Source organism: Oreochromis aureus, linkage group 18 (genome assembly GCF_013358895.1).
Source record: "Oreochromis aureus strain Israel breed Guangdong linkage group 18, ZZ_aureus, whole genome shotgun sequence".
NCBI lineage: Eukaryota > Metazoa > Chordata > Actinopteri > Cichliformes > Cichlidae > Oreochromis > Oreochromis aureus.
Window position 1 is genome coordinate 33,424,539 of NC_052959.1, and position 22,308 is coordinate 33,446,846.

General features: G+C 40.2%; 1 pseudogene; it reads right to left on the reverse strand.

Annotated features, from left to right (window-relative positions):
* Window positions 1-16,183: 16,183 nt before the first annotated feature.
* Window positions 16,184-19,201, reverse strand: LOC120434186 (annotated as a pseudogene).
* Between the last annotated feature and the right edge of the window lie 3,107 nt (window positions 19,202-22,308).

Consider the following 22,308-nt stretch of genomic DNA (forward strand, 5'->3'; position numbering starts at 1 on the left):
ATTTCAATCTGACAGCAGATCCAAAAATCTGGGTCACATGATGCAGAAACACTCAAACACATTCATGTTCCCACAAACACATTCAGGTTGCTGTGAATTTACTAACACACACTGTTATCTGTTGTTTAACAGCTGTGATGAAACTGAAAATATGCAAATAGAATTTAACTGAACTATAAACAAATATAAAAATATCAAAAATGAATATCCTGTACAAGATTATTTAACAGTTCATACAGTTTAAACAAAGTAGTTTATAAAATCATATTTAACATTTAGAGTGAAAAAACGATTTTGAAACAAACACATGTGGTTCTGTTGTGTGTTTAAAATATGTGCACACTGTGGTTCTTTCCCACATCTTCTAATGTGTTTTGTTCCAAGTTGGTTTCAGACTGAAGGATTCATTAAACCCTTTTTAAGAATCATTCAAAATGATGATCATCAATGATAATATCTATAAACAGTAATAAAAACAGGGCTGTGTTTTACGTCAGCTTCAGCTTCATTTATTTGTACCCATGGTTAGATTTCATTTGCAGTAGGCAGTCATCCACCTTTACATACACATTTACACAACAGTACAAAAGTCGGCCTACTTGGAAACATCTCTGTGTGATCTCTATCAAGACAAAAGGATCAGAGAGGCTGGCGTCGTCTCAACACTGTTCATAGTGTTTTCCTTTAGTGGTACTACTTACAGCGTGGTGTGATACGTGCTACCTTGTAAATTAGTTATTTACCTGTAATAAACTTAATTCTTTGCCATCGAGCGTTTTGTCTGCGCCTGAGTCCACTCCTCCATGACAACATCAGTTTCATATTTTGTCTTTTTCACTTCATAGTAAATAATCAGATAATTCATATTTTATTTACCCTGACATAAAACACAAAGCTGTGTGGAGTAAATCTCATCAGGAAAATATATTTTAAATTTACATTCAAGATTTTAAAATAATGAATTCTTTAAAAGCATCACTCAGTGAATTTATATTTAATATTTTAAAAAATTGTTTAAAAAAAAATATCACTGATTTAAATATTAATATTAAAAACTTAATAAATATTCATCACTGGTTAAATCATCAAATTAGTAAATGATCTTTGTTTGGAGTTTGTTTCTTCTTGCTGGTCTTGATTATAATAATTATGATTTTGTTTACATTTTTTATCTCAAATGTAATATTTGTATAAATTGTACTAGTCTGAATACCGTGGCTCAGGGGGTTGGGAAGGGCACCTGTAACCGGAAGGTCGCCGGTTCGATCCCCGGCCTCTCTGTCCTGGTCGTTGTGTCCTTGGGCAAGACACTTTACCCTACCGCCTACTGGTGTTGGCCAGAGGGGCTGATGGCGCGATATGGCAGCCTTGCTTCTGTCAGTCTGCCCCAGGGCAGCTGTGGCTACAACCGTAGCTTGCCTCCACCAGTGTGTGAATGTGAGCGTGAATGAATAATGTCATTGTAAAGCGCTTTGGGTGCCTTGAAAAGCGCTATATAAATCCAATGCATTATTATTAATTAAGCTGATTAATCAACGACACATTTATTTTAACCTCCTGAGACACGAACTCTTTCATGGATTACATTTTTAATTTCTCTTTGCTCGTTGGGCTGATTGGGACCTGATGAATGTTTTTGTTTCTGAGAAAAATGAGATCCACATATGAGGACATTCACTTTTCGATGGGACAGTGTTAGTATGATGTCCTTGTAAGTGCATATCAGGCCCTTGTCCAGCAAAATGTAGTAATTTGGTCTAGACAACCCAAAATGTGTTGTCGATATATGTGGACACCAGGTCCCAGGAAGTTAAATGTTTTACATATTTATGATTATTAGAAAAGTTAGAAAGATGCTCAATATCTATCTGAACTGATGGTGTCTTGTGAAATTGTTTTTACAAATGTTTTCTTAATTTATTCACTTTTTTCTATATTTTAAAATCATAATGGTTCCACATGAGTTCTGTGGGATTTAATGTTTAGACTTCATCTTGTATTTTCCTGCTGTGATCGTACTAAACATCAACTCTGTAACAGCTCTGAGTTCACACTTTCTTTCTCTCACATACATGAACACAGATGCTTCCTGGAATCATTCTTGAAGCAGAGTTCATGCTTGTAACTGTCATTGTGTTATTAAAGTGAAAAGCCACAGCTAACGGTGTGGAGGCTGCAGAGCAGAAACCCACACAGCCCGTCTGCTGCAGGAGAGCAAGTTTATGATCTGTGAATGCTGCAGTCATACTGTGGTGGATTTTTGTTTGATATGTATAACTATGTAACTATATACACTATATATCTATGCACACTGAACATATATATTTTAACTTTCATGTAGAGTCTTAAGCACAAGACATTTTGCTTCACCGAGGTTTATTAAGTTGGTACAGTAACAGGGCAGTTAATGTAGGGTGAGAGATCTCTTGAATAATTTACTTAATAATTAATTAATTTAACGTCTTTAATGCAGCACAACCAAAACAGTAACATTGTAATAGAGATCCTGAACACATCACGATAAAATATCATACAAAATACACACACACACACACACACACACACTTTGAACCCACACTGAAGTGTTTTTAAGCATGTAACCTGTGTATTATATGTTATAAGATTGTGCCACTTGCTGTATAAGATTTAATAATTAGGATTAATGTGTGACCTTTGACCATGTTGTGACCTATTGTCAGAGGGTAAAGCAAAGGGTTAACCTATTGGTGTCACTTTGGACCGGGCCCTCAGCCAGCGCCAGGTGTGAACTCTGGCCGCTATCTGACCCCAGCAGCTGTGCTGGGCGTGTGGGAAAGTTACCCAGCAGCAGGGGGCGGCGACACTGGTCCCTATATTAGGGGACCAGAGGACGCCCCCAGGGCTCTTTTTCCTCCTGCTGCTGCTACCTGTCCGTCTCTGTGTTGCTCTACTGTCTGTGCTTAAGGCTGTACACCCCGGGGTTTTGCTTTGCTTGCTTTCTGCTATGTAATTCTCTTGCTAAATGTCTGTATGTATTTTTCCTGCTGTTCATATGATTCAGTGTATTAAACTCTGTTCCAAGAATTCTACTCTTTTACAGAGCATCTTTTTGAGTATCTTGATTTTAATTGGATTTGGATCTCCACATCGTTGGTGGGAGAAGGTTATCAGAATGGCTTCAAAATTTGCGACCACAATACGGGTTATGTATGACAGAAAATGAGAAACACATTCTTAAAGTTCAAATCTTTATTTTTACTTCAAACAAATAACTACCCTGTTATTGTATCCTGGTGGGTTCTGAATGCATCAGTTGAGTTTTTCTGCAGAGATGTACAAAAGATTAAAACTTCACATAAAGAATCTACGCTTCTACAAACACATCAAACATGTTGATTTGTAAATATATATTACACACTTTAAGATGATTAAATGAGAAAAGGTCAAATGCTTCATAAAAGAAACATCCAGCGATTATTGAATTGTCCCCACCAATAATTTGATCTCTTCGAGTAAAGAAAAACAAACCTGATAGAAAGAAAAAAAAGATCAACGTCTCATTCACCCAGCGGTGCAGAAAGAGTTAAATTACGTTCTCTACTGGAGTCCTACGTCATGTGACAAATATGGCCAATGTGATTGGCTGTGCCTTTCAGCGAGCTCTGTTTAGTTTTAGCAGCGGCAATCCTGCGCTGCGAGGACCTGCGAGGAGGAGGACGGCAGCAAAAAGGAAGAACCTGGATATAAGAAAGTATTTTTCAAAGAAACCTGTAAGTCACTTAAAGTCAAGTTCACTCATAAAATGTGTCCGTCATAGTAACTTTACAGGCAATACCAGGCCATACATGCCAACCCTCCCGATTTTTCCGGGAGAATCCCAAATTTCAGTGCCCCTCCCGAAAATCTCCCGGAGCCACCATTCTCCCCAATTTCTCCCGATTTTCCACCCGGACAACAAAATTGAAAAACCATATCCTAGATTGGCCCAGCCAATTCCAGTTTCCAACAATGGCTACTACTACTGCAGCTACTTAGTATTAATATTACTCTTATTACTCTTTCTGGGTTGCAAAATAAACTTTTAACATATTTTCATGCGAGAATGCAGCTGTGTAAACTTCAACTATCTGAGCCGAGGAGAACAGCAAACTCCAGGCACATCATTTTAGGCTTTGGCCCACATCAGTCTAAAATTGTGTGTAACCATGAGTAACGTGTTGTCATGTCCACCAGGAGAGACTGGACAGTATAGATGTAAAACAAATATGCCAGCAGTTCATCTCAGTTAACGAGAAGAGCAGGCATGTGTTTGGCTCCTTCACATAGTGGACATTGAGTTGTTGTGTGGGGCACCAGTAATCCATGTGTGTTGCTGTAACAGTAGTTCATGTTTAGAATAAAAAATCCCAGCTCACTGATTTGATCGGGGCAATAGGGCCTAAAATGTTGCATAATTTTGCTGAGAGATCTTTTACTTTGTGGTAATCTTAGATGAGTAGTTTTATGGACAAAACCACCAGGTCATTCAGTGTTCCCTTAGTGCTAATGTGTCAGAGATTTTGGTGTAACTGAAGTAATGTTGGTAAGTCCTTAAAGTCATATTCTTTTATTGTCATGACTGTATTTGAAACTATTTTTATTTTTGTATGATACCTGATTTATATGGAATATGACTGAAGTAAGATAAGATAAGATAAGATAGAACTTTATTAATCCCTCGGGTGGATTCCTCTGGGAAATTCGGTTTCCAAAAAAGCACAACACCGACAGAAGTTACAGAGCGTGAGGAGAATATTATATATATATACACATATAAATACAGAGACATATATAGATAAAAAAAATACGAAGGGGATAAATAGAATAAATAAGAATAAAAAATAAAAATACAAGTGAATTGCACATTTCAAGTATTAAAGTCTATTGCACCGTTGACTATTTAACAAAAGTATTGCACAGAAGGTATTGCACAGTGAAGTGAAGAGGCACTACAGCTTTGTTGTTCCCCCCTCCTTTGTCCTCCTGTTTCTCCTCCCTCTCCCCTCCAGAGAGGAGTTAAACAGTCTGATGGCGTGTGGGACAAAGGAGTTTTTAAGTCTGTTGGTTCTTGTCTTTGGGAGAAGCAACCTGTCACTGAACAGACTCTTCTGTTTGTTTATGGCCGTGTGCAGAGGATGCCCAGCATTGTTCATAATGTCCAGCAGTTTTTTTAGTGTCCTTTTCTCTGCCACTGTCACCAGAGTGTCCAGCTTCATGCCGACCACAGAATCAGCCTTCCTGATCAGTTTCTCCAGCCTGGATGAGTCCTTCTTTGTTGTGCTGCTCCCCCAGCACACTACAGCATAGAAAAGTACTCCAGCAACCACTGACTGGTAAAACATCCTCAGGAGCTTCCTGCAGATGTTAAAAGACCTCAGCCTCCTGAGGAAGTACAGTCGGCTTTGGCCTTTTTTATACAGGTGCTCTGTGTTGCATGACCAGTCCAGTTTGTTGTCCACCCACAGCCCAAGGTACTTGTACTTGTTGACCACCTCCACCTCCTCCCCCTCTATCTGAACCGGCAGTGGACCTTCTCTGGACCTCCCGAAGTCCACAACCAGTTCCTTAGTCTTTGAGGTGTTGAGTTGCAGGTGGTTTGTGTGACTCCATGCGACAAAGTTCCTCACCAGACTTCTGTACTCCTCTTCCTGATCATCCCAGATACACCCCATGATGGCCGTGTCATCCGCAAACTTCTGAATGTGGCATAATTCAGAGTTGTAGCAGAAGTCAGAGGTGTACAGGGTGAAGAGAAGAGAGGACAGCACAGTTCCCTGTGGTGCTCCTGTGCTGCTGACCACAGTGTCAGACATGATGTCCTTCAGCCTGACGTACTGTGGTCTGTCAGTGAGGTAGTCGGAGATCCAAGCGACCAGGCAGGGGTCCACCTGCATCCTGTTCAGTTTTTCCTGAAGCAGACAGGGCCGGATGGTATTAAAGGCACTGGAAAAGTCAAGAAACAGGATCCTGACCGTGCCTTTCCCCCATCCAGGTGTGAGTGAGCTCTTTGTAGGAGGTAGAGGATGGCATCCTCCACTCCGACACCCGCCTTGTAGGCGAGCTGTAGTGGGTCCTGGGCATGTTGTACCTGTGGTCGGAGGAGGTTGAGGAAGAGCCGCTCTAAAGTCTTCATAAGATGTGACGTCAGTGCCACCGGTCGGAAGTCATTCAGCTCATTGGGCCGGTTCTTTTTGGGGACCGGGACGATGCGGGATGTCTTCCAGAGGGCGGGCACTCTCCCCAGTCGCAGGCTGAGGTTGAAGACTCGTTGTAGCGGCTCCCCAAGTTCAGCAGCACACACCTTTAGCATCCTGGGACACACCTTGTCTGGGCCTGCTGCCTTCCTGGGGCGAAGCTTCCTCAGTTGTCTCCTGACCTGATCCACTGTGACACTGGGAGATGATTGGGAGGAGGGGGGGGGAAGAAGATGTCTTGCTGCTGAGAGAGGGATTGGAAAAGGGGGGTGTCATAGTGTCGGGAAGGGGGGGAAGCGAGGGAGGTAGGAGAGTGGGGAGAGGGCTCTGTAGTAAAAGTGAGGGTGAGGGTGGGGGGGTTGTGGGCTGGTCAAACCTGTTGAAGAAGTAGTTGAGTTCGTTTGCCTTCTCCACAGTCCCCCCCACTGTGCTTTTCTTGGTGTTGTGGCCTGTGATGGTTTTCACACCATTTCAGACCTCCCTCATATTGTTCCTCTCCAACTTCTGCTCCACCTTCCTCCTGTAGGTGTCCTTTGCTTCCCTCAGGCAGCGTTTCACCTCCTGCTGTGCTGCTTTCATCTCCTCCTTCACTTTGCTCCTGAAAGCCTTCTTCTTCATGTTGAGGACAGCTTTGACTTCCTGTGTTACCCACGGTTTGTTATTAGGATAACACCGTACCGTCTTAGCAGGGGCGACTGTGTCCACACAAAAGTTGAGGTAGTCTGTCAGACAGTGTGTCGCCCCCTCTATGTCCTCATCATGTGTGCTCAGGAGCACATCCCAGTCTGTGGTGTCATAGCAGTCTCTCAGAGCATCCTCCTTTTCTGGGGTACATCTCCTGATGGAGCGTGTTGTGACAGGCTGCCTTTGGACGAGGGGTGTGTATTGTGGCTGTAGGTAAACCAGGTTGTGGTCTGAAAGTAAACTAAACTCTAAAATACTTAGTCATTTCTTTAATAGTAACTTAACATTATATAATTCACATATAAAGATAAGATGACCTTTATTAGTCCCACAGGTGGGAAATTTGTTAAAGCTATAAATTGTAATTTTAAACGGTTTAAAAGCATGTAGAATAGCATATGTAGGTAAGTATATTTCTCCTTTTTTATCAAGAAGCAAAAACAAAAAGGAAAAAATAAGAAACAGGGCAGGGTTCTGTAGTTGAATCGTCCGTCCCCACCAATACCAAAACCAAATCTACGCCCTTGAGTGCCTGTGTCCACTTGGGGGCAGAAGAACTCCACAAGCAGCTAACAAACTGATCTCTGACATATTATGGTCTGTCTGCTGTTTGGTGCTGAGCAGCTAGTGTACAGTGGCTTTATCAGAGCTTGTTGGATGAAGATTTGATCAATTAGTGACACTTTAAGTCCCTAAACTTGTTCCAGCTCCCTCATTGGACATTGGAGCTGTCCATGCAGAGAGGCAGCAGGGACTCTTGGTCATGCTCTAAACGATTGTTTCAGCTGACGGCCTTCAGAATGCCTTCATCCCTGCTGCAGACCTCAGTCACTGAATCTTACTCTGTGGTTTGATAGGCCAACCAAACTGCTTTCTTGTTTTGGACTCTTGTGCTCCAGATTGTTCTTTTGGTTCAGTTCAGGTCCCTCCTTCTGGATCCTCCACCCACCCAGGGGTCTTTAGACACTGTATTTTTTTTGCGGGGGGGTGCCATCTGCAGCTGGTCCATTTCTCTTTCTGTTTTGTCCTCAGTGTCTTGTCTCCATGTTTATTTATCTTGCTGTGTCATTCTCTCTTTCTTTGCATCTCTCTCGCTCTCTTCCTCATCTCAGTCATATATCTGTGTTTTGTCTCCCTTATCTGTTCCCCTGTTCTTTATGTCTTTGTCCCTTGTCTCCCCGGGGTGTTGTCTATTTCCATGTTTGTTTATCTCTGTCTTAGTGCCAAGCTTGCATGTCCTGTTTTGAGTCTCAGTGTTTGTGCTACTTCCTGTTTTATCTTGACAGTCCCTTGTCTCATGAGCCTTGTTTTCAGTTTTGCTTCCCCTGTCTCGTCATGTCTAATTTGTTCCTGCTGTGTTCCCCTGTGTTTCTTCTTCTCTAATCACCCTCTTGTGTATAAAGTGTCAGTCTGCCTTTGTCACATTGTCTGTTTTTTCCCTGGGGTTTAATCATAGTGTGTCTTCAAGTGATCCTATATTAGGTTTCAGTTTTTTCTGTTCAATGTTCACCATTTTTTGCAACAAGTTATCGGCCTAATAAACAGCTCGTCTTTTGTGAATTCTTCCATCACCAATCATCTTCGTTTGGGTCCTCACTCCATGCATCACAGAGTCAGTATGTCTCGCAGACTTTTGACAGCACATTCATATAAAGACATAAAAGACTGAGCCACACACAGTGGCTGCCTGCTCACCTCTCCTGAGTCTTGACTTGACTGGGTATGTCACCAACAGAGTGGAAACCCAACACCCTGAGCCTATAGGTCATATCAGGTGTCAGGCCTGAGGCGATAGCTTGCTAGCTGTTGTCTCTGGTGTGCTCAGATGCCAAGAGTCATGCTGGAGCTGTAGTGGACTTGTCTTGATTTGTCTATTAGGTTCCTCGGGGGTTCCCACCGAAGCAGCATTGTGCCAGCATTCAACTTGCAGGCTTGCACATGCAGAGGTGTTGAGGATGGGGCCTGTTCATTGGTGTGTTTCCACACAGTTGCTGGGAGGCCCACAGCCAACGCTGATGACAGCCATGACACAACACTCATACTCAGAGTGTGGGCTAAGTCCATCATTGCTGTACTGGGTGGTCGTCACACCTTCAACTTCCTGGAAGATGCTGTCAGAGGATTTGTTTCTGTATTGGATCATGTAGGAGGAGACCAATTCTGGGTCTCCAGATTCTGTTAGAGTTACACTGGCGGCTGTGGTTTCATTTATGAGTGAGGTAGGAGTCTTGTCAATCTGCGGATCCCGCACCCAAATACGGGAAATGTGGATCGTCTCTTTGTTTTAAAATAAAGTCCTAATGTATGTGAAAATGTATGTTTTATTGTAATATGTATTTATTTTGACTGTAAGCCCAACAAGGGACAATTGTTGAAAATTAGCAGTAGCTATAAACCTATGTGCGGTACATCAGTCTCATGTCTTGCACTTGAACTATGTTAAACTGCACTGTCCCTTTTAAATAAAATAAATTAAATTAAAAATCTCGGATCCTGTGAGTTTTTGCCCAGTAGGTAATGCAGAGTTCAGATTGAACCAGTGGATGAGGGGACTTGCCCAGTTCCAACTCCCTCAAAATCATCCAGGTTTGCCTCCTCCAAAAAGAAAAACTGGAGTCTGGTCCTACCAGCCACATCTGTTAACACCAGCTCCACTTTAGATAAGTCCATTTGGAATACCAGGGTCAATTTTAGGGGCATGGACAGCAGAAGTCATCATTGTATTACTTCAAGGGCTGGAGTAACATGTAAGAGCTATTTACACTAAAGTTGATCAATACCCAGATTCTTTCCTTTTCTCTTTCACAAAGGGTTAAAAAGTCCACCATTTGGACTTTAATTTCAGGATGCTTTATTAAAGCAATTCAACAGGAGCAAAGCAAAAACTGAATGAAACAATAATAATCAAATCACCTTAATTATATGTTTTATTAATTATGTTCTGATCCTTTAGAGGGGAGAAGTTGAAGAGAGAACCGACACATCCAGCACTGAAGGTGTGCTTATTTCTGTGTTCTCAGTTGATGATAATCAGCCAACAAGAAAGCATCCCCTGGCATTTAGTGGAAATATGGCAAAAATCCAAATCCTTCTGACTTAATCATTTAATATGTCAAAAACTGAGCAGAGAAAAAGCCAAAACTGATTTGAAGTCTGCAGGTTAGGCAGCAGTCAATCCCTCTGGCATCTCTGCTGCATTTGTTTAACTCTGAACATTTTAGATGTAATCTTCAGAACGGCTGGTCTCACAGAAGATGAAAGGAAAGAACCGTGAATCTCTTCTTCACCTGACTTTTATACCTTCTCACCCATGCTCCCATCTTTTAATGGACATCATATTTTAAACTTTAAAATCACATCATTGCAGGGTTTTTTTTCCTTTTCTGACTTATTCTTAAAAGAAGATTTGAACATTCAGTCACATATAAATGCTTCACTTCCTTTTCCATTCACTTTATGCCATTTTGTTTTCAATTAGACTTCATCAGCACATTCCACAGGGTTCAGTGCTAGGACCAATTCTGTTTACATTATACATGCTTCCCTGTTTGTTTTCTTTGTTCCAAATATGGTGAAAGAAAAATAATCCAGTGAATCCAGCGAGTGATGTGATGAGTCTCTGATGTCTTTCTGATGTGGTTTTGTTGCGTCCTTCAAACCACACCTGGTGTATTTTAGAAGTGAAACATGTTGGTCTGCACAGGCTCTTCTATTTTCAACACTGACAGGATTTCCTTTGCTGTTTCTTCTGTCCTGCACATTTTCCTCTGTTTTGTGCAGCTTGATGGAGCTTCTGTAAAAATAGAGCCAGAGTTATTTTAGTGGTGCGGAGCAAAGAGATGCTTCAGGGATGCTTCTGACATGTGCTGTGGCATGTCTGCTGGAATCATCAGTGTTGTATTGAGTCACCTCAATCAGCTCCAGCAGCCTCGTAGAACACTAATAGAAACAAACAGTACACAAGACACAGAACAGAAACATACACAATTTTTACATATTTACATCAATGGTTACTATAAACAGAGTACTGTACCGTTATTAAATTAAATAAAATTAACAACAGATAAGAGGCAAACCAGGTTGTAGTGCGAATCGGTTGATTAAATTATTGCAGTTACAGCGCTGATGTAAACCTCTATGTTTGTTGGGAGCAGTTCTGATTGTACAGTCTGACAGCTGCAGGAAGGAAGGACCTGTGGAAACGCTCCTTCATGCATCGAGGATGCAGCAGTCTGTCACTGAAGGAGCTCTGCAGTTCAGAAACATTTACATGCATGGGGTGGGAGACTCTGTCCATCAGAGATGTTATTTTGGCCAGAGTCCTTCTGTCTCTCACCACCTGCACTGGGTCCAGGGTGCATCCCAGAACAGAGCTGGCCTTCCTGATGAGTTTGTCCAACCTCTTCCTCTCAGCTGCCGATAAACCACTGCTCCAACATACCACACTGTAAAACATGACAGATGCCACCACAGAGTCATAGAAGGTCTTTAAAAGCGCTCTCTGAAAGGAAGAACGCTTTTTGAAGGACTGGAGAAAATGGTTGACGTACAACGAGGGAAAAAAACAAAAACAAAAAAGACAGAGCTGAATGAAGATGGGCATACAAAAAAAAGAGAATTTGAAATGAATGATTGAAATGTTTAACACCACCGGCATGTTTCCTTTTTCTTTCTTTTCTTTTACTTTATCTTATTTTTCTAATTGTTATTATATATGTATTTATATTTTTATTATATATATATATATATATATATATATATATATATATATTGTTTGTTCCTTGTTCCTTTTTCTTTCTAATTTCTCTGCCCTTTTTTTTCTTTTTTTTTTCCTTAAGTTTGTGACTCTCTTAGTATTCTATTATTCTGAAGAAACTGTATGTGTATTAGACAGGTGAGTTGTTCAAATAAATAAAATAAATAGTAAAAAAAAAAAAAAAAAAAAAAAAAAAAGCGCCTCTACTCCAAATGACCTCAGCCGCCTCAGCAGGTAGAGTCTGCTCTGACCCTTCCTGTAAAGAGCAGCAGTGTTGTGGCTTCAGTCTAGCTTATTATTCAGGTGAACACCCAGGTACCTATATGCTTTGTATACCTACACAAAGCGTAAAGCACGCTCAACCAGCCTTTGCCAGAATGTCAGCTAACTCACATTAGTGTGTGACCTCATGGTAGTGTTGGTATTCATAGTGTCTGTATTCACCCTGTTTTCCTGTTTCCTAGATGATCCACGGAAGCCATTTTGCAAACCTTGCTTAACTGGACGCTGGCCGTCTTCATACTGCTGCTGCTGGTAAAATCATCTCAGTTCTGCTACTAGTGATGGTGAGATGAAGCCCTGCGATGAACTGAAGCTTTCCATCCAACTGGTCAACTCATGGTTCGAAGCATTGTGATAATTCTTTTGCTCCACTGCGCCATCAAGTGGACGATTCAAGTGAAACAGGCTCAATGATTACAATGATGTGATGTGTAAACCTCTACACTGAATAAATAAATTGTTTCCATGGTTATTTATCCTGAATATTGTCTCAGTATGTCTGATACAAAAGAGAAAGTGGAAACTATCAGAGTTTTGGTCTGATTGTGTAACTGTGAAATCAGGCTTATGTACATCTGGATAATGACACAAACTAGTGTGTGGCACTTCAAGTTGAATAACTAAATTACTTTTGTTCATGACACCAATAGCTAAACTCTGAATATTAGTTATATTTAATATTATATTAATGATTGTGTAGAACACAATGGCAGCTTAACACAGGAATGTACATGGAAACAAATATGAGGGAGGTGATGTGAATGTGCTTGTGACTTCATAACAGTGCTTATGACACTGGGAAGAAAAGTTTTCATTTGTTTTTATTCAAAAATAGCAGCTTTTCCACAGTCCTGGGCTTAAGACCGTTCCTCTTTTGTGAGAGGATTTCTCCTGCTTTTGAAAATACCCTTTAATACCCAGGGGTTGGAAAAAAACAGCCAGTTTACCCAAGTTTGGATAAACAAATCTGTGTCCAACCCAGTACTTCAGGGGACTCTCCAGTTGGCCAATGTTCTGTTCATGGAGGTATTTGTGGAGCATTTGGGGTCTTTGTGTCCATAACAGTGGTCTCCAAGCAATGCCACAGTTTGCTAATTAAAAGAAACAGAGTGTAAGTAAAATAAATACAATAAAATAATCAACATGTGCTCCAATACCTTTAGTCACTGTTAAATGTACTGAAAGGTGTTAAACAACAAGTGCTGCTGGAAGAGTTTTCATGAAGAGAACATTAACACTGTGAATGAGGGATGGACTTTGATTCAGTTTGACACAATCTGTTTTTCTTTCACTTTGAATAAATGTTTTTGTGGAAGTTTGATGTCATCTGTTCCTCTTGTTTCTGTCTTAAAACATGAAAAATCTGTTCAAAACAGAAATAAATAGAATTTAATTTCTGACAGCAGTAAATAAAAATCTCCCTGAGCTCAGTATGTTTGTGACTCTGAGATGGAGGTGAAATCTGTGAACCTGGGCTGTGGTTTACTGCTCTCTTCCTGTCACAAACACTGTTTGACATCTGTTCATCTGTTGGTTTTTGTTCAGGCTGCAGGGATCATTTCTCACTGTGGGTATCTTCCTTATAACAGTTACAGTAGTAGGTGGCTGAATGATCGAGTTTAACTTTCTCTATCTTTAATTCACAGCTGTTCTGTTTATTCTCAGCGGAGAAATCATCTTCTTGAGGATGATCGTAACCTGTTTCAAGTGTGCAAGAAGCATCACTCTTATCCGTATACCCAATCACTCTGAATGTTTCATTCTTCTGGTACCAGAATATCCAGTCATCATCACACTGTTCAGTCCCTCCACAGCTGAAGGAGACACTTTCTCCAACTCTCCTGGTCAATGTTAAATCATCCTGAATCAGCTGTGCTGCTGCCATGGTAACCAGTGCTGTAGAGACACAGACAGATAGATGAAGGTTAGTGTGACAGTGTTTGTTACAGGTTGACTTTGTTGGCTCCTGATTGGCTGGAAACACTCACCTGAACACAGACAGCACAGAGCAGCAGCTGGGAGGAAAAGCATTTTGTGCAGTGGTGTTTCCTCTGGTGAACCTGGGGAGAAGTGGCGCTCTGATGCAGCTGAGGCCAAACAAGGACGAGCTGTGAGATCAGACGAGGGCCACGTGGTTTCTAACAGGTCCTCAAAGCTCCCATCAGCCCCTGCGGCCCACAGATAAGACTGCTGCTGCTGATTGACAGCTCAGCTGAAGCTGCTGTGTGGTTTCATCGTCTTCATTTCAATCTGACAGCAGATCCAAAAATCTGGGTCACATGATGCAGAAACACTCAAACACATTCATGTTCCCACAAACACATTCAGGTTGCTGTGAATTTACTAACACACACTGTTATCTGTTGTTTAACAGCTGTGATGAAACTGAAAATATGCAAATAGAATTTAACTGAACTATAAACAAATATACAAATATCAAAAATGAATATCCTGTACAAGATTATTTAACAGTTCATACAGTTTAAACAAAGTAGTTTATAAAATCTTAAATAAAATTTAGAGTGAAAATCTCGTTTTTTAAACAAACACATGTGGTTCGGTTGTGTGTTTAAAATATGTGCACACTGTGGTTCTTTCCCACATCTTCTAATGTGTTTTGTTCCAAGTTGGTTTCAGACTGAAGGATTCATTAAACCCTTTTTAAGAATCATTCAAAATGATGATCATCAATGATAATATCTATAAACAGTAATAAAAACAGGGCTGTGTTTTACGTCCGCTTCAGCTTCATTTATTTGTACCCATGGTTAGATTTCATTGGCAGTAGGCAGTCATCCACCTTTACATACACATTTACACAACAGTACAAAAGTACTTTTTGATTCATGAAAGAGAAATAAGACAAATGTTGCCTTTGTATCATCTCTGATATAGAAGGTATCATTTGAAGATGTGAGTGAAGGACACAAATATTTTGATCTGGTGTTGTTCTACATTTTCGGACTAAAAGACAGAAGGAAGAAAGTGAAAGTGACTGTGCGAGGGGTTGAAGTCATGAAGTCAAGTGGAGGCCGCTGACTGCTGTTACTTTCTGCTGTACAGGTTAAACAGGGACTCACAGTCAGCCTGCTAGAACATTTGGATGAAGAGAAAAAGGAGGAAAAAGACTTTGAGGGAAAAATCCAATAAGATCAGCATGTTTTGAATGTGGGAATACAACAGTTTCCTCCACCATGACACACACTGGAGCCTCTTTTTGCTCACAGCTTCACTGTTTGTCTCAAAGTTCAGTTTGGAGGCCAAAATTGTTCCAACACATTTGTAAGTTTGCACTAATTTCACTGTGTGAGCCTTAATGGATGTAATCAAAGAATCAGTCAGTGAAATATGAAGCTGTGCTGTAAGTTTGGAGGAGAAAAGTGTCTCAGTGAGTTTAATGAGGTGAACACATGAATACAGAGCACTGACTGACACGTACAGACTCCTTTAATGAGTCGCACATTTTTGTGACTTCATTAAATGTCAAAGTCAAAATGACACCTAACAACACACAACAAGCTGCGACCACATTATTGTGTGTTTGCTGTTTGTGTGCTTTGTTTCCTGTTATGATAGCAGGCATACAGCCATGTTCTCAATGTCTCAGCTATCATTGATTATTTCTGCTTTTCCTCTTCTATTAGGCACTTCAACTCAATGAATGACACACAGAAAGATTTCATGACTGTGTTCTTCAAAATAAGGAGAATATGTTATCTGCATCTGAATGACTCATGTTGCCTTGTTTCTACTTTGTTTGCATATTTCTGCTTTTTGGAAACGATTTTCTGAATCATTCAGTAGTTTTTGGAATAATAATGACATTTAGCAAGACTTCAAAATGATTCTCCAACATTTGCTGTTCAGACTTGATCTGTTCTTACGTGTGTGATATCCAGAATGAAAAACTCAGCTCAGGTAATAAAATGGGAGCTGAGCAGACTGCAGGGGCTTCATGGTCTCTCCTTTGATTCCATTAAAGTTCATTTGTCAGCTCTGAGTTGAGGATTTGAGCTGTTTCTCTCACAGGTGAAGAACACAGATCCTTCCTGGAATCATTCTTGAAGCAGAGTTCATGCTTGTAACTGTCATTGTGTTATTAAAGTGAAAAGTCACAGCTAACGGTGTGGAGGCTGCAGAGCAGAAACCCACACAGCCCGTCTGCTGCAGGAGAGCAAGTTTGGATACAGTCAGTTTGTGCTTCACTCACACGGGTTGTTGTTTATCACACAATGAAAGTAGAATCAAATTCTTCATCTTGAAATCTTTATTATTCACACTTACAAACACAACTACACTGTTTGACATTTGAAAATCAACCAAAAACAAATCAAACAGAAAACTTGTGATAAAAATATACCTGATGATTTTTGTTACTACAATAAAAGTCACAATAAGTACAAAAAGAATTCTAACTCAGAGTAACAATACATGTAAAGATGTATTTATTTCAGATGATCTTCTAACTATTGAAGAAAAAGCCAAAATAAGCTCAACACATCATAACTAACATTTGTGATACTGATCAAAGTGACGAATGAGATGAATTGATGAGATTTGATGGTGAGAAAAGGCGAGCAGAAAACAGTCAGTCAGCATGTGTGCAGTTGGTGGACGCTCCCTTGTTTGTGAGGATCATCAGCAGAGAGAGTCCACAGCAGTACACCAGACTCTTCACTATCAGCACTGTGTACAGCAGGCAGAGCAGCTTCACCCTGCACTGAGACTGGAAGGACACTGAAGGACAGACAGACACAAAGAGACAGACAGACAGTCGGGTTATTCCTCTCACATCAAGGAGAAAAAGTCCAAATAGAAACAGTCACAGCTTCTTCTTCAAGTGGATGAATTGATGTAGTGTTTGTGTCCACTTGGGGCAGAAGAACTCCACAAGCAGCTAACAAACTGATCTCTGACATATTATGGTCTGTCTGCTGTTTGGTGCTGAGCAGCTAGTGTACAGTGGCTTTATCAGAGCTTGTTGGATGAAGATTTGATCAATTAGTGACACTTTAAGTCCCTAAACTTGTTCCCTCATTGGACATTGGAGCTGTCCATGCAGAGAGGCAGCAGGTGATCTTACAGTCAGCTGGCTGCAGAGCTGGCAGGTCTGCTGGCTCTCTCTCTGGAGGACAGGAGGCTGCTGGAGCTGGAACCTCTGAAACAGAAAAGGAGTCAAATGTTTGGAGCTGCAGTGAGAAATGTCAGTCCTCTGCTCCTCTGCTCTCTTTGACAGCATCTCCACATGAAGCTGAATCACTGCTGAACACAGTCACCAAGGCTTCATTACCTTGTTGTGTTTGGGCCTCCACTGTGCCCCCTCGTGCTTCACCCAGCAGCTGTATTTATATGTGTCAGAATCACTCCCATCAACCATCCTGATGGCAATGGTGCGTCCCGACTCTCTGAGCTCCAGCTGCTCTCCCTCAGCAGGGGGCAGCTCCTCCACTTCTCTGCCGTTCTTCTTCTGTCTTTTCCAGGAGAACTGGACCAGAGGAGGAAACATGGCTGAGGCCACACACAGCAGGGAGCTGTTCCCTCCAGGTGGGCTCTGGATGCTGCTGGGTACACGCTCACCACGGGCTTCACTACCTGCTCATCTGAAGTTTGACAGCAGCAACAAGCAGCACAGACACACATTCACACAGTCAGCAGCAGCTTCCAGCACTGCACTGCATTCAGTCTGATCCTGGAAACTACATGGACTCTGATCACTAAACTACTCATCAATACAAAGTTCACTACATACACTGGATTCAGCTTCATATCAAACACAGTCATCACCTCATGTCATCATGGCTCACATGTGGAACACTCAGCATGATTTTAAAAGTCAAATTAAATTCATTTCAGTTCAATTTGTCATTTGTTTCTATTGTTTTATAGAAATTGAATTCATTCCCATTTTAAAATATATATATTTGTCTTTATACAAGTCAAAATGTATTTTCCATATTAGTCCTTAGACACAAGTTCTAACAGAGATACTCTTCTGTCCAAAAATAAATTCATCTTTTTTCATATTGTTTTGTACTATTAATAAAATTATTTCACAAAATTCAATTCAGCAGATAAAATTTCCATTATTCTTGTTTTTGATATATTTTACCATAAAGATCATATTTGTCATTCAGTATTATTCACTCTTAAATATTTTTTAAAAAATTGAAAAAGTAATGCAGTGATTATTTTAAGTTATGTTTTTATTCACATAAAAAACTGTAGCAAACATTTTAAAACACTAAAACTGAAATGGTGAATAAAATATTTTCAATAATATGAGACTTCATGATACTTTTAGTCATAAAATAGAAATTATATGACTAAATGTGTTTAATAAAAATTTGTATCAAAAAGTATTTTGGAAAATTTAAGAATTATTAACTTTTTATTGTCACGTACAAATCCACACACACGACTTCATCTCAGAAATAAATATTGGAGTTTAACAATGTCATATTCATCCTGAATTTATGTCATATCATTTCTGAGTTTTCTAACCAGTATCTGTTTTTATAATTTTATTTACCAGAAGACACTTTTTGAAGTAGCTACATAAATGCTTGACTATTACAAAAATATTTGTTCCTCAACATAAAGCAAATATTTCCTGGAACCATATTTTTTAATCTATATTAATTTTTAACACCAAATATAATCTTGTGTTGAAAAACCAGCAGATGGTGCAGAATCACTGAGATGATCAAATCCTAAATATTTGTAACATCACTAATATTTGCAGAAATAAAGAATAACTTTAGTTGTTCGGTGAGATTTAAACATGTTTTCAGAGATTATTGAGCTTTTCTTATGTAACAATGGCTGCAGATGAATTCTCTACTAATGATGAAAAACTAACATGTAAAGCCTGAAGCAGCAGAAACTGACTTTAAACACATTTTCAGCTTCTACAATAAAACAACTGAAGGAAAATAAATGTTTGTTCTTACCTGTTACAGACAGTTTAGTTCCAGAGCCAAAGATGAAGTAGTCATTTCCTCCCACAGTGAGACAGACTGCTACAAAAACCTGTCTGCTGTTGAATGTGTCAGCTGAGGTGAATGAGTCCAAATGAGGAAGCAGGATCATATTTCAGCTCCATGATGTGTTTCTCTAATGTTCATATCAACATGACTGTCTCTTCTTCTCTTTTCTTTTAGCCACACTAGCAGCACGGCTCTGATGTTAATGTCAGTCTGTTGGTCAGTCCACTACTTTAGTCCACATGAAAATAGAAAATCACTATATAAGCACCAGTCCATTTATCCCATCAATGATGCCACCACTACAATGAAACATGCTGCTGATAGTATCATGGTTTGGCCCGTCTGGCTCACCATCATTAATCACACAATCAATTTTGAATTCTAGCAGCAAATTCTAAAGAAAACTATCAGAACATCTGTCTGTGACCTGAATCTCAGGAGAAAGTGGGCCATGCAGCACCACAATGACACAAACCAGTCAAGTTTGTTTTCTTTGTTCCAAATATGGTGAAAGAAAAATAATCCAGTGAATCCAGCGAGTGATGTGATGAGTCTCTGATGTCTTTCTAATGTGGTTTTGTTGCGTCCTTCAAACCACACCTGGTGTATTTCAGAAGTGAAACATGTTGGTCTGCACAGGCTCTTCTATTTTCAACACTGACAGGATTTCCTTTGCTGTTTCTTCTGTCCTGCACATTTTCCTCTGTTTTGTGCAGCTTGATGGAGCTTCTGTAAAAAATAGAGCCAGAGTTATTTTTATTGGTGCGGATCAAAGAGATGCTTCAGGGATGCTTCTGAAATGTGCTGTGGCATGTCTGCTGGAATCATCAGTGTTGTATTGTGTGGCCTCAATCAGCTCCAGCAGCCTCGTAGGAACACAAAGCGCCCATGCCTGCTGTTAAAAATAGAGCTTTGGAACAACCAAGTCCAACAGAGTCCAACAAAAATGGCGTGAAAGAGCTGGAAGCGAGCAATTCATGTGAGAAAATTCAACATGTCAGAATTAAAGCTGCTCTGTGTCAAAATGGAGTCAGATTCTTCCAAACTGATGTGCTGGACTGATTATCAGTTACTGCAGGTGCTCCAGCCGAGGAGGAGCAGGAACCACCAGAGCTGCCAAACCCCACTGACACACATCACACACACCACAAATGCCACACTCACAGAGAGACAAAGATAGAAAACAGAGGGAGGAAAGATAGATGGTGGGTAGGCAGCAGAGGATCAGGGAATTCATTTTAATAGTGTAGTCCTACCCCTCCTTCAAACTATTAATAGTAACACTTTATTGTGTTATGGAATTTAAAGTGACTGGATGAGCACGGATAATATCCAAAGGAAAATTAGTTAAATCCAGATTTATGCTTGTTCAGCACCATGAACAGCTCACTAAAGGCCTTAAGAACAAAAAGCACAGAGACAGATTTAAAAATACACATTGAGAAAAAAAAGTCATCTATTCATTATTAAAATGACCATGACTCGTGGTATTTATGCTAAATGCCTCACCATTTATTCAGACACATTAGGGTTACCCCGTGTAGAGCTTCACCATGTCATGCTTAAGTGCTCAAAGATTTTCAACAGTCCTCTCTTCCACAAATAAATCCAAACTGTCACTTGACTCCATCAATTTAAAGTACTCCCTGATGCTTAATGCAGATGTTTTGCTCTGTGTATTTTAAATATGTATTTCTTTTACATGATGAATTAATCCTGTATCTTTATCTCCATCCTTGTCTGTCACAGTTCACTTGAAGACTCACACACAGGACTCAGAAGCTTAGAGGCACACAGTTGGTATTTATTACCGTTCCACCAGGTGTATATACAAATAGTGCAGGGGTGGTGCTATATACAAAGCAGTGACAGTGAAAAAGGCTCCGGGGGAATCCAGGTAGGGAAAAGACACTTGCTCCTTTTCGGACACTCTCCACTCGCGATCAGTCTCTCTCCAAACACTCACAAAAATAGGAATCCACTCAGGGGATATAAGTCCCACCTAACAATCCAGCGATGAGTAGAAGTCACTCCCTGGATTAAATGCTGGCTGCACTAATGAGGCCCAGGTGTTTCTTCTTCAGAGGGGCGTGAGTCGAGGGCGTGAAACTGCAGTGAGTTCTGCCCTGGCGAGAGAGAGAGAGAGAGAGAGAGAGAGAGAGAGAGAGGGAGAGAGAGAGAGACAAAACTACTAATCAGCGGCCTGCTGATCCTCCGGGCCGTGACATTGTCACTGCAGCACTTTTGTTGCATCTGCATGTAAAAAAGAGTTTTGATCTGGAACATCTCCTGATATGGATGAATTTCATGATGGCATCCAGGATGAAAAGTTCAAAATCTGATTTCATCTTTGGCACAAGAGTAATCTCAGTTTGTGCTGCCCTGGTTACTAAAACCTAAAAAAAAAATGCTGGGTTATTTTCATAACTCAACTTCTGGGTAAAAGCCATAGGTCTGTAAGTTGGGTTATTGTGACCAAATATTGGTTCAAAAGTCATGACTCAGGAGTTGGGTTAGTAATGTGCCGGGTTCTTCAATTCACTCCACAGCTTGACTAATTCTGTTGGGTCATAGGTTGGGCATCTTTGATAAAATATTGGGTAAAAAGTTTACCTAATTGTTAGAGTTGAAGATGAGCCTCAATAAGCCACATCATTCTTCAAAAACTGCCATTTTCAACTAGACTGTGACCTGATCAGATATCACTGGACGTCTCCTCCACTGTGAAATAAAACATAGTAAGTAAAAGGTGAATTCTAACAGTTTGAAAATCATAGGGTTGATAATGCAATTGATTGGTTTATTCTAGAACTTTACCTACTCATCAAAGGTCTTTTTAACAGATTACATCAGCAAGCTTGTGATGAAGAAAGTTATTTCAACTTAAAAAGGCTTGATATCATCTTTTAAAGTTATTATTTGAAATTAAGCTGAGGTTGCTCTGTTTGACAAACTATTTAGAGATCACTGTATATAGATAGAAGGTGTGAGATTGGGTGTTGCATTTGTGGGGGAAAAGGTTAAAAAAGAAAAAGGAACACAGTCTAACTATTTAATTCAATTCAATTATTTAATTTAACCTAAATCACCTCTATGTTGATAACAACTTTTTATTTTAAAATTTAAAGGAAATGATAATTTGTCCCATTTAGACTTTTTAAGGGTAGATTGCGCTAATACTTTGATCCCCTTCTTTCCCTCATTCACTAGACCACACAAAGGGCACGCGCATACCTGCACTTGGGATGGTATTGTGAACACTCGAAAACGCAGACTTTCTAAAACGATGACGCATTTTAGTCATGTGATACAGTCATGTGACCAATTAAACAACGATAGCGGAGGGCATTATACAGCAGTTATTTTGATTGCTCTCAATTTTGACAGC